Below are 12,867 nucleotides of genomic sequence, written 5' to 3'. Positions count from 1 at the left end.
ACACCTAAATATTTCTGTTCGAGTTCTGATTTCTCTTATTTTATTTTGATGAACATTCCTACCTATATAGGTTGGGCTCAACAAAATATTCTCGCATTCGGAAGAGAAAATTGGTGACTGTAATTTCGTAAATAAATCTCGCCGCGACGGAAAACGTCTTTGCTTTAATGACTTCCATCCCAACTCGCGTATCATACCTGCCACACTCTTTCCCCTTTTACGTGATAATACAAAACGAGCTGCCCTTTTTTGTACCCTTTCGATGTCCTCCGTCAATCGCACCTGTTAAGCATCCCACACCGCGCAGCAATATTCTAACAGAGGACGAACGAGTGTAGTGTAAGCTGTCTCTTTAGTGTATTTGTTGCATCTTCTAAGTGTCCTGCCAATGAAACGCAACCTTTGGCTCGCCTTCCGCACAATATTATCTATGTGGTCTTTCCAACTGAATTTGTTCGTCATTTTGACACCCAGGTATTTAGTTTAATTGACATCCTTGAGAATTGTACTATTTATCGTGTAATGGAATTCCAACGGATTTCTTTTGGAACTCTTGTGGATCACCTCACACTTTTCGTTATTTAGCGTCAACTGCCACCTGCCACACCATACTGCAATCTTTTCTAATTCGCTTTGCAACTGATACTGGTCTTCGGATGACCTTACTAGACGGTAAATTACAGCATCATCTGCGAACAACCTAAGAGAACTGCTCAGATTGTCACCCAGGTCATTTATATAGATCAGGAACAGGAGAGGTCCCAGGACGCTTCCTGGGGAATGGGTGTGTGTGTTTGTCCTTAGGATAATTTAGGTTAAGTAGTGTGTAGGCTTAGGGACTGATGACCTTAGCTGCTAAGTCCCATACGATTTCACACACATTTGAACATTTGAAACCGTATAGTGTCACCAGCAAAACGAAGACGATTCAGAGATGTTCCAATAACATATATTCCTTCTTCGTTTTTACGTATGTTTCAGATTGATGCCATTTGTTAGAAGACGTTGATCACTACTGCCGGACTACTTACTGACCTTTGTATTCTCTTTTCGTCAGCTTCCAGGAGTCCATGTGTTAGGTCACAATACTGTAGGCGATATAGATTTGGTAGTTGGCGAAACCGATCTCTTTAAAACGAGTTAGGTTAATTTTTATTTTCACGAGGCTTTCCACTGAGGAATCTTATCAAGGTGTTCGGCTAATTCGCAGCTTAAGACTGCAGTTGGTTTCAGTATCGATGTCACTTGAATGGCTCAAGACAACGCGACTAAGGACTGCTTCGTTGACACCTGTCTGTGACGAGGCGCCTTCTGCGTCACTCTTGCAGAAGAATAAACAAGCAGACGGCTGCAGCCTCTTGCGTAAGCTAATGGAAAGGCGAGGGCGACGGGCGTGTAATCGTGATGACATGAGCAGCCGCACGTCGGCTGAATTCAAATCTATATCCTCCCCTGACAGCCATTTGCTCCGTGTTCGCGAAGCGATGGGCTACGTGTTAAGCAAGTCGCTCGGCCGCGACCTTTGAATTGGGCTGTGCCAGATCAGGAGACGGCGGGCTTCACGTTTCTGTCACCGCGCCGTGCGAAGAGTTTATTGGCCGCGGTTTGCCACTTAGCCTCATAGCGGGTACCGTTTAAGCACAAGTACGTATATGTCTACATATACAGGTCGAATTAAGAAAAAAAAGTTTACAAACTGACATGAGACGTCGGACATACAACAAGGATCAGTAATTGCTTAGGAATTGAGGGTAGCAAAGGCCACACGGGACTACTAAATGGCGTTGCAGTTATTTAGTCACATGCTGCAAATCGAGGCCAACTACAAGAGATGCTCAAAGTTTTGTCCAGATGCATCGAGACACACCTGACAGCGACGTTGCATTGAACGGCGCACCCTCTCAAAGATACCCTTTTTTTGTTTATTTGGCCTTTGAGTGTGTACTCAATTTAGCCATCGGCAACACATAGTGACAATGTACACATAATTGAATAAACAAATACAGAAATGCATATTTACAAGAATAAAAAGCTTAACTGTTACAGTTGTGTACATAATGTTTTAAAAATTGAATTGAATTGGAAAATAATTAAAAGTGTCTTGGCTTACAATTCACACCAATTCTGAAATACCTTCATCAGCAAGACATATTTATAATTTACGTACACCATTAAAACCTACAGATTGTGACCAGTACTCTCGATGAAGTTAACTATCACTTTATATAGACGAACGTCTTTAGAACACAAAAGAGAAGAAGCTGATTGAGGAAGATGGTAGCCCATACTCAGCAATGTCTTCAGAAAGACCAACCGTTCACGGTCAAATTTGGGGCATATAAATAAGATGTGGATGACATCAGCTTCCGATTCAGGATCACACTCACATGCTGGTGAACTGTTAACATTGATCCGATGTAGATGTTGTGGGAAAGAGGCATGATAGAAGCGGAGTCTTGTGATGGTAGAAATCGTGGATCGGTCCAAATGTGTCCTCATGAACCACGGCTGTGAAGGAATCCGAAGTTGTAGCACTGCGTAATAACCACCTTTTGTCTGTTGAGAAACGTTCCACATTTCCTGTCATTGTTGTCTTGCGTGATCCTTGACTTCACGTAAGTAGTCTGTATAAGGAAGGTGCAGATCCAGGACGGTGCCTAAGGTTGCCGCTTGTTTGGGTAATGCATCAACTTCATCATTATAGAGGATACCAAAGTGGGGAGGTACCCACAACAAATGGATCGTCCGGCCCTTGCGTGTGCTGCGAATATATTCAGATATCACATCCAAGATAAAACTGTTGGTGGTTTATCTCGAAGACATCCTACTGCCGCAATAATCCAGCCACCTCCGGCAATGTAACAGGTGTTTCATACACAAGGTCTTTCAGATACCCCCACAGGAAAAAATTGATTGGGACGGATCGGGTGATCGTGGAGGCCACGCGACTCGCCGACAGCGACCAATCCAGCGGACGGAAAGGTTGCCTCCAGTTGGGCCCACATGTGTCTGCTGAAATGCACGTAGGCTCCGTCCAATGCGGCGACGAAGAGACATGGGAAAATCATTCACTATGTCCGACAGAAAATCTCGCAGAAATACATGTGACCGTCAAGTCGGTCCGGAAGAATGTACGGCCCAATAAAATAGTCTCCGACGATGCCAGCCCCCACGTTTTGGGCAAATTTAAGTTGTGGCGCATGCGTATGTGTAGCATGTGGGTTCACATTCTAACAATACCACAACTTCCAAAGCAAGTTAGAAATCAGATTAATAATGTTGCTCATGCAGCATATATTCGCTCTTTCGGGCAACAACAAAGTCATTGACTGTGGATGGTACCATCAGAATGGAAATAATGAAGTCACTATAAAAAAGTAATTAATTTTGGCACTTATCTTGAATGGATTCCCACGTAGATTTCGTCGAAGTTGTTATGGCTCATCTTGTTGATTCTAGGATGATTCCACTTTGATTGCTAGAAGGTTCAGATCTGTATTTTAGCAATATTTGAAGACCTAACGAATGCGTTTTTCAGGAAATTCTTAATGATCGAACTATCCGAGATCGGAACAATGGTATGGTTCAAATGGCTCTGAGCACTATGGGACTTAACTACTGAGGTCATCAGTCCCCTAGAACTTAGAACTACTTAAACCTAAGTAACCTAAGGACATCACACACATCCATGCCCGAGGCCAATGGTATGGTAGAAATAATTTTTGACGTGGTGTTCACGAACCACATTTTTATTAAACTTCTTGTAAATTTACATACACTTCCTCTTAACTGCCACATCATCAAGAAAACAGTTTTGTATCAATCTTCATATATTTAATTTCCAACACAAGACTTGACTGTTCTTTTACAAAGCGAAATAACAACTTAACTTCTGCAAAGTGAAACAAAGACAGCTCTGTGCGCATTCGCGCCAAAACGGTTACAAGTAAGTCAAAGATTATGACAGTCTCAGAAACGAATACACACAAGAACCATATCACTGTAATATATCGATACATCTGAGTACCTATACATTAATAAAACCAAATGTGAATATTGTCACAAAAATATCTCTGTTACTTCGCAGAAAAGTAGTACGATATTACTGGTATCGAAATGGGGTTGGAGTGCCGTAATGGCCACGTAACTAAAGAACCATTACAACATCCACCCAAGTATGCAGGTTGTGTTCATAAAACCCTCGAGTGAGAACGCACCCTCGTCGCTGAAGAAGACATTCGCTGTGAAGCTGCGGTCTGCTGCGCATTCCTGCAGAAACCATCGTGCGTATGCTGTGTGCTGGTTACAATGCCTGTACGCGTTGGAAATGAAACAGATGCAGCCCTTCGTCATGTACAATGCGCCATACGGAGGGTTAGAGGATATTAGGGGCGTGGGATAGATATGTCTCGTGGACGTGTTAACATAGCACACTACACCCTTTCGGAAACGCTTTCTTACGCCTCAACTGCCCTTGTTGTTTGCAGGTGACCAGCATCCAGCTTGGGCAAAGGGAAAGAATCGGTTTCGCACAATCCTCGATGCAGGGTGCCGAATAATGTATGGAACGGCACTTTTCTATCGGGATATTTCGCACGATACGATCGCACGGCTTCTCGCCTACTGCAGCTGGCCGCGCCATAAATCAAATGCATCTCAGCCATTTCGCGGTTCGTGTAGCTAGCCTTATCACTCCCAACGCTATCATGGCGTGACTGGTGATGGTCTCCGTGCGCTCCGCTAGTCGTGTGAAGTTAGCACCCCTATTTTAAGAAATATACATTTTTTTCACAGTTCTTGTTAGATGTGGCATAATTCTAGAGTTCTTTACACAAAATTTCAATAGTTCTGCAGAATGCAACGAAGAAAACAACAATACTCGAAAAAATTTTCGTATCGAAAACATTCTTTGTCAATTTTCGCACAAATTAAACTTGTACAACAGTTCTGAGGATAGTTCTGAACAGAACCCCAAGAGTACTATCCTAATAAAAAAAATGTTGTGCAGCTAATAGTTTGCTCCGCCCATGTTTGTATAGCAACGCCCTCCCGTGATCGTAGCGCCCTGGCGTGGCGTTTGCAACCCCCAGATCCTGTGTGATTATTGACCCTTGCTGTACACCCGATGTGCCATGTCAGTTTGTAAACTCCTGTTTCAATGACCCTGAGTAATTCGTGGCCCAGATGATGCATGGCGTGGGGAACACTACCGGCTTCCTGTTCTGTTCCATACCCATATTGAGCAAAGGAAAGATGACTGTCTCTGATCCAAAGAACGCGTCCTAATCTCTCTCATCTTATTCTCACGATCTCCGCGCGATGTACAAGAATTTGCAGAAACTTTGCCACAGAATTAGAGGTGTTGTAGAGCGTGTCTTGATGAACAAATAGAATCCGAAAGCGTCATCCAACGTCGTGTCGAAGATTTTGTCGCCTGTGCCTGCAATTAGGCGACCCCTTGGGGAGTAAGCGACACTTTTTACGCTGACGGCTCTTCTCGCAATGTTCTTCGTTATTCAGTGATCGTGACTGATTGCCACTATCCCAGCGGAGAAGATGGAGCTAGATGCTGCGGCCACAGCTCCTGTCTCCTATGAATGCGATGCTCTGTTGGTGCATGACGGTTTCGGACACGGGTTTCCATCTACAGTTTATTTTTGTCCTAGATCCTTCTAAAATATCCAATGTTTTTCGCTATACAGGAGAAAAATAAACTGCAGATGGAAAACTGGGTCCCAGAACGTCATCCACAAAGGCAACAGAGAATCGCATTCGTAGGAGATAAGATCCGTCTCCACAGCAGATAGCTCAGTCTTCTCCTCTGGCGATTGTGGCATACAGTCACGATCTCTGAATAATAAACAACATGGCAAGACGTTCTGCCTACGGTCCGTCAGCCTGCAAACTCACGTTTGCTGCCGAAGAGTTGCCTAGATGCAGGCTTCGCCGCCTGTAACATCGACGCTCTGTAGCGTATGTCGCAACACTTTCCTGCGTACGATGGTGGCGTAATGGTTCTCTAAATTCAGACACCTAAGTTTCGAGAGAACTAAGACTCTTTTTTTTCAAAGATTACCATTTACGTTTCCCGAACAGTTCTGTTATACTTTCAAGCATCTACCGTCAGCTACAAACCAAGCAATGCCTCATTGAATTCTTTCGATGGCTGCTGGCATGCCTACTTGATACGGACTCTAAACTGTGCGAGAACACTCTAGAATTGATTGCGGTAGCGTCTTGTATGCGATCTCCTTTACAAGTGCAGTGTACTTCCTCAGAACAGTCCCAACAGATCTTCCTTTCATATTTCCTGAAACTTAATTGAAGTGTCCCATTTTATATCGATTCTTAGTATTGTCCCTAACTAATTATGTTGTGTAACGCGCTCAATATGTTCACCAGTAATCTTGTTATCTTTATGAATGTCGACAACGTCTCAGTCCCTCTTCCTTTAACTTGGGGCACAGCTGATGCTACTACAGTTTGTGCGGAACATAGCTCCAATTTTAGCCACCAAGTGCAAATGTTGCGCTGTGAATGTAATAATAGAGTTGTCCACCGCATTGTTTTTCCTCAACAGTTCTTCATTGAACATAATGAGAATTGCACACACGAAAGAATGGTATTTTATTTACACATCCTATTTTTCTACGTAAACTACTCCCGTTCTATGGCCTTCCTCCAGCTCGAAACAAGGGCGTTTAAGCCCTTTAGGTACCAATCCTTGTCCTAGGGGCGGAGCCAGTGCTTCACTGTGTGAATCTCCTCCTCATCGTCCTCAGAATGTATTCCATGAATGGCATCCTTTAATGGCCCAAATCAGGACAAAAGTTCTTTCTGTGCGTTTTGCGAGCAGCGGGCCCCATCTCCCACACATTTTGAATATCCAAGAGTGCGAATAATTGCATCCACACTTCCTTTGCTGACTGACAGATGCAGTGCCAACTGCCGAGTCGTATTGCGTCTATCCTCGCTAATGACATCAGCTCGCTGTAATTTGTCAGGTGTGACAGCCATGGAAGGTCTCCCAGCCCGCTACAAATCGTGGTGCTTAGCCGAATCGCCTTCTGATGACCTCACCCTCCGTGCCCAGCGACTAACTGTACTTCTGTCGACAGTAGATGCTCCATACACTGTGCACAAGCTTTTATGAACATTCCCCAGTTTCTTTCTCTGCAGTGAGAAATTCAATGACGGCACGTTGCTTGTAAAGTACGTCACCTAGAGACGCCATTTTGAAACTGTCCTGCAGTTTCTACGCCGGCCGGTGGGGCCAAGCGGTTCTAGGCGCTTCAGTCTGAAACCGCACGGCCGCTACCATCGCAGGTTCGAATCCTGCCTCGGGCAGGAAGCATTTCGTACAGGGCTGGTCGTATTTTTCCTCAATATGTCGTGAAGTGTGTTTTCGACCACCATCTAATATCAGGGTTCTTGGATGATCTTGGATGGCGTAAAGCAGGTGTCTATGCTATTCCTTGCTCTTATGGTATGTCATGTATTGGTCAAGCTATTAGGTGTGCGGAGTACAGGTGACCGAACAAAAGTGACACACACAGGTGTAACAGCCGAGCAAATCCGCCATTGTAGAACATTGTCTTGGCAGTTAGTTAGTTAGTTAGTTACGTGTTCCATTGATCATTAGCACGGAAAACCGTTATGCTGTGGAACGTGTCAAATGCACAAGAAATGCGCACGGGAAACAAGTTTTTCTTTTTTTGTTTACATTATAGTATTATACCTAAATATTTCTATTATCTATCCCATTCCCGTAAATGGCACGAAATGCATATATTATATCTCCAGATTTATTTACTCATATTCAAGAATTCATGTATGATATAGGAGTTGTCAAGGAGGTATGATTTCAATTTGTTTTTGGAACTATTACTGCTGTCTGTCAGACATTTTATTTCATATGGTAATTTATCAAAAAGTTTTATAACAGCATATTTTATCCCTTTCTGTGCCAAAGATAGATTAAGTAAAGGATAGTGTAGGTCTTTCTTTTTTCTGGCATTGTAATCATGAATGTCGCTGTTGATTTTAAACTGGTCCATGTTGTTGAGAAAAAAATTTCATTACTGAGTAAATGTACTGCGATGCAGTTGTAAGAATTCCTAACCTTTTAAACAGATGCCTAAAAGATGTGCGACTATGAACCCCACACATTATTCTAAGTACTTTCTTTTGAGCAGTGAATACCTTTCGCCTAAGTGTAGAGTTGCCCCAAAACATTATCCCGTATGACATCAGAGAGTGGAAGTATGAAAAGTATGTCTTACTAATTTCTACGTCCCCGTCATCCTACGGAATATAACAACACAGGGCTTCTGGCATAAACTTACAGCCGTTGGGATAGAGATATTAAGGAACCTGTTGAAATTAAATTAGCAAGTAACCATATAAATAGATATCGTGGTTCTAGGCGCTTCAGACTGGAACCGCGTGACCGCTACGGTCGCAGGTTCGAATCCTGCCTCGGGCATGGCCGTGTGTGATGTCCTTAGGTTAGTTAGGTTTAAGTAGTTCTAAGTTCTAGAGGACTGATGACCATAGATGTTAAGGCCCATAGTGCTCAGAGCCATTTGAACCCCTTTTTTTTTTTTTTTTTTTTTTTTTTTTTTTTTTTTTTTTTTTTTTTCTGTGTGGAATACTGCACTCTCCCTAGTCACAGAGGGACAGAGTTAATGCTACCTCACGCTTGATTCTTAATTTCGCCATCGATAACTTCTGACGTCGGTTATCTTTGGTTTGTGATGGCACTAGTGATGACAGTGTGTGTGTGTTATCTTTCTGGAGTTTCTCTGAAAACCGAGATTTTAAATTCTCTTGCACGACGCCTGCTTGGTGCAGTTTTGCCTTGAAAATGGCATTGTCGACCAAGTCGCTCTGTGCGTTCCTGTAAGTTATTTGATCAATGTATACGCCGGGAGAAACTTGGATCTCACAGTGTTGTATCGCTTTGTTCAGGTTATCCACGTTGATTTACGGATGGATCAACTTTCCTTGGAGGTAAGACACCAGATAAGAAAAAAAAAGATTATCGATGACGACGTTGCGCGTCGTTGAACTTCCGTTTGGCCCCTGGGCGGGGGCTGTCTGTCGGTAAGGAGGGGGGCGGGGTAGCGGCGCGAGCGTGGGCGTCGCCTTTGATGTGCCGCCGGCGCTCGTGGCGGGGTTTAATTGTGCCGCGACTGGTCATCGGCGCGGACCTTCCGCGCTGGCCGGGAAGCCGCCGGCCGCTGACCCTTCGCTGTCCGTGATGCACGCTCGCCACGCCGCCCTGCGGGCCACACAGAATTTCGGCGGCAGCCGCTATTTGCTTTGCTATATGCAGCAGCCCTTCGTACGGTCTACTGAAGTTCTCCGATGAGTTATGCGCTCAGACGTTCACAAACAATTCACTACCAGTATTCTAGTAAGCAAAGGAGCTCTCTGCATGCTCCTGTTAGCTATGACCTGGCATATAAAGAATGACTTCTAGGGGTACCAAGGATTTTATTTTAAATCAGTACTTATTACAATGTTGGTTACTTTTGAACGTGTCTCTGTTGTCGATCACACAATAAATGTGCATACAACATCCACGTACAACACCCACGTAAGAAGCAGAAATCGTATGCTGTTTTCATTTAGGGTTAGATTGTTCCTCAACGTGCACGACCTCGGAGTACGTATCCTCGAAGCACTCATACACAATTCTTTGCGGTTCAGACACATGTGTAAAAGTGTGACAGTACGTCTATTAGTTGCTGCTAACTCTCTCTCTCTCTCTCTCTCTCTCTCTCTCTCTCTCTCTCTATCACACACACACACACACACACACACACACACAGAGAGAGAGAGAGAGAGAGAGAGAGAGAGATAGAATGCCTCAAGTAATTATGTTGAAGGAAAGTCAGGGATGTATCCCGCCTGCAAGATGCCATGCTACCAATTATTTTGGCAAACTCCGCAGAGAGTGGCGTAATGTGAGGAGACTAATCAAGCGACGCAGGAAACAAAGCAAAACAAAACGAGGATTAATAACAATAATAACTGTCGTAAACAAAAATTGACCAGGAGTGGAGAATTGTTTTCCCTTACCATTTCTGTTCATCAGTTCCTTCTCAAAGCTTACGCAACGTTACGTATCGTGGCTTTACGCGAAGGACGTCCATTTTGTATAAGGGTGCGTTTGCGTATCTCTATGCTTGAGAGGATTGATACCACAGTGTTTGCTTGACTCATTTACTGATTAAAATTTTCGCTGCGGACAGGATTCGAACCTGTGCGGGTAGAACCCATTGGATTTCAAGTCCAACTCCTTAACCGCTCGGACACCGCAGCTGACGATGGCTCAACACTCCATTATGGTATCTAGCCAACAGGTTTCGCTGTCTATAATCATCTCTGCTTCACTTGGCAGCGATAGCAGAAGATTAAATAATCTGAGTTGTTGGCATTTAATCCTCCTACTACGTGAATCTTATTTTATTTATTACTGTGTACCATTAGGGTCATAAAGACTCCGAGATATTTACGCGAGATATATTGGCAGTATTTTAGTGAAATAACACAACATATTATATTGCAGCTGATCAACGTGATAGTTATTCTGTTTTTGTGGACGTTATATTCAAAAAACAAAAAGGAATTTATATTGTGGTCATACTGATCCCAGTAGAACTCAGGACGAAACCCCGTATAAGTTTTAATACATCGTAAATATAAAACTGAATAAAGTAGCATTGGATGTAGTTGACTCAGAATGAGAAAGTGATATATTTTTAAATAATAGCTTTGAAGACAATGGCCTAATAGGATCGTATTGACCCAATGGTACTAGGAAGGGTACAACAGCTGAGGCAAGAAACCCTGACAGTAGGTACGAAAATAAGCACGAAATAATATTTTCATTATTGCATTTCATATAACGGCTGTTCAACGTAATGATCATGGTGCCATTTTCATAAGTGTTACGTTCAAGAACAAACAAACAATTAAAATTGCTGTTATACTGACACCGGTGATACCAAGTGCAAAAACAATGAATAAATTTTAATGAGTTGTAAATATAAAAACGAATGAAACATCACTGGATACAACAGATTCAGAGGTAGAAAGTCACATATTTTGAAAATAATAGTTTTGAAAACAAGGGAGTATTCCAGGATTATCAGAAACAGCCTGATAAGGTTCTGAGGGTGTTGCAGGGAAGGGTGTGCCGAGGAATAACTGTTAAGAGAAAAATTCGATACGTTGCGCTGTTTCCGAGTTATTTAGCACGGGAGCTAGGCAAACAGAGCATTGCGCGCGAAAATTCAAACACTTGCACCTGCTAATATACGGTAATGCACATACATCTGTGGGTCCCTGGGTTACCACTCGTTTGAATGCTCAGTATCAGTTAAAACGTGCCTTTTTCGAAAGCGATAAATTTAAGCTATGTAACCAAAAGTTACTTTTTTCGGTTTGAGGAAACGAAGAACAGTTTGACGACACTGTCTTTGGCAGGCTGCTTGAATTTGCGCGCGGTTCGACCTGGCTGGCCAACTTCAGTACTAAATAACTCAGAGAAAATGCGACGTACCGAATGTTATTCTTAACTATTGTTTCTCAGCAAAACCTCACCTGTAACACCCTTATAAGCTTTTCAGACTGTTTCTCACCACCCTGTATATTTCCAATGTAATTGTAGGGTCATATTGAAGAAAGGGTTAAGAAATTAATAAATGGGCACGATATTTTCTGTAGGTTAGCTTGCGGCCGCCCTCCAAGCATGAAATCTCTGTCATGGTGACATATTAATCTGTCCATCTATAGCTTAGCCCAAGGATTACGTTACGTTGCAAAATGATAATCTGCTTGCCAGACGGCGCATGTGAACGCCAAATAAATATTACAGCATTAATAGACTGATCTGTAGCGCAGCCTGGTGTTTACGTTCATGGCATATTTAACGCATTTTGCTACGTTCAGCGCATTTTTTGTCTTTAAAACCAAGACTTCAAGGTAAATTCGGAAAACCTGTATTAAATAATGGACAAATCTCCTACGAGTATTCTGACGCATATATTTACATTTATCGTACCTAAACTACGGAAACTGCAAAGGCTCCACTAAATTGCTTTTACCCAGACTGTCATTTGGTGTTAACTGGGTCGCAGGTAACATATACTGTCCAGTGTTCTAGTAATGACGTTTTCAACAACCAACGTATTTCCGATTTCTGTGCGTTTAAGCGTCATAGTAACGTAGAGGAGAAAACGCTTCCGAATTTTCTGTGCGGAGAGATTCCACAAACCACTGAACTGAGGCACATTGCTCGCAGATTTCGCTACTTTTCCAAACCACGGAGAATACACAATCAGCTCAAGAAATGGTCAAATGTGTGTGAAATCTTAAGGGACTTAACTGCGAAGGCCATCAGTCACTAAGCTTACACACTACTTAACCAAATTATCCTAAGGACAAACACACACACCCATGCCCGAGGGAGGACTCGAACCTCCGCCGTACCAGTCGCACAGTCCATGACTGCAGCGCCTAAGACCGCTCGGCTAATCCCACGCGGCCGCTCAAGGGAAAAAAAATCGCTTAGTGAATGTGATCTGGTCCAGTGTAGTGGTTACCAGAGTGATCCCACGCGAAACCTTGAACGTGTTAAGTAATGTTGGTGTCGGGAAGTAAGAGGTAATTTTGTCTACGATATTGGAATGTTTTCGAGTATTTAGCCGTGTAACGTCGTTCCAGTGGAGTGATATTTCGGCAAGCTGACATGTTTCCCTCTTCAAGCAACAATGATGAGTGGTTTGTTTTGCTGTTGCAGTGAGATCGTGCTGGGATGCATTTGCCCAGAATTTGGAGGAGGCTTGCCGCTTGGTT

At 43.2% G+C, this 12,867-nt stretch overlaps 1 protein-coding gene and 1 non-coding gene across 2 annotated transcripts in view; one reads left to right on the top strand and one right to left on the bottom strand.

The window, feature by feature from the left end:
* LOC126267391 (papilin) overlaps positions 1 to 12,867 on the top strand; it is a 1,111,154-nt gene that overhangs the window by 392,720 nt on the left and 705,567 nt on the right. The gene's annotated exons all lie outside the window — the stretch shown is intronic.
* On the bottom strand, positions 10,248 to 10,329 carry Trnas-uga (transfer RNA serine (anticodon UGA)). The gene has a single exon. It is a non-coding gene; the product is annotated as a tRNA-Ser (tRNA).

This window comes from Schistocerca gregaria, chromosome 4, assembly GCF_023897955.1.
Source record: "Schistocerca gregaria isolate iqSchGreg1 chromosome 4, iqSchGreg1.2, whole genome shotgun sequence".
Classification (NCBI taxonomy): domain Eukaryota; kingdom Metazoa; phylum Arthropoda; class Insecta; order Orthoptera; family Acrididae; genus Schistocerca; species Schistocerca gregaria.
The sequence above is the reverse complement of the archived record's forward strand: the minus strand, read 5'-3'. Positions and strand labels throughout refer to the sequence as shown.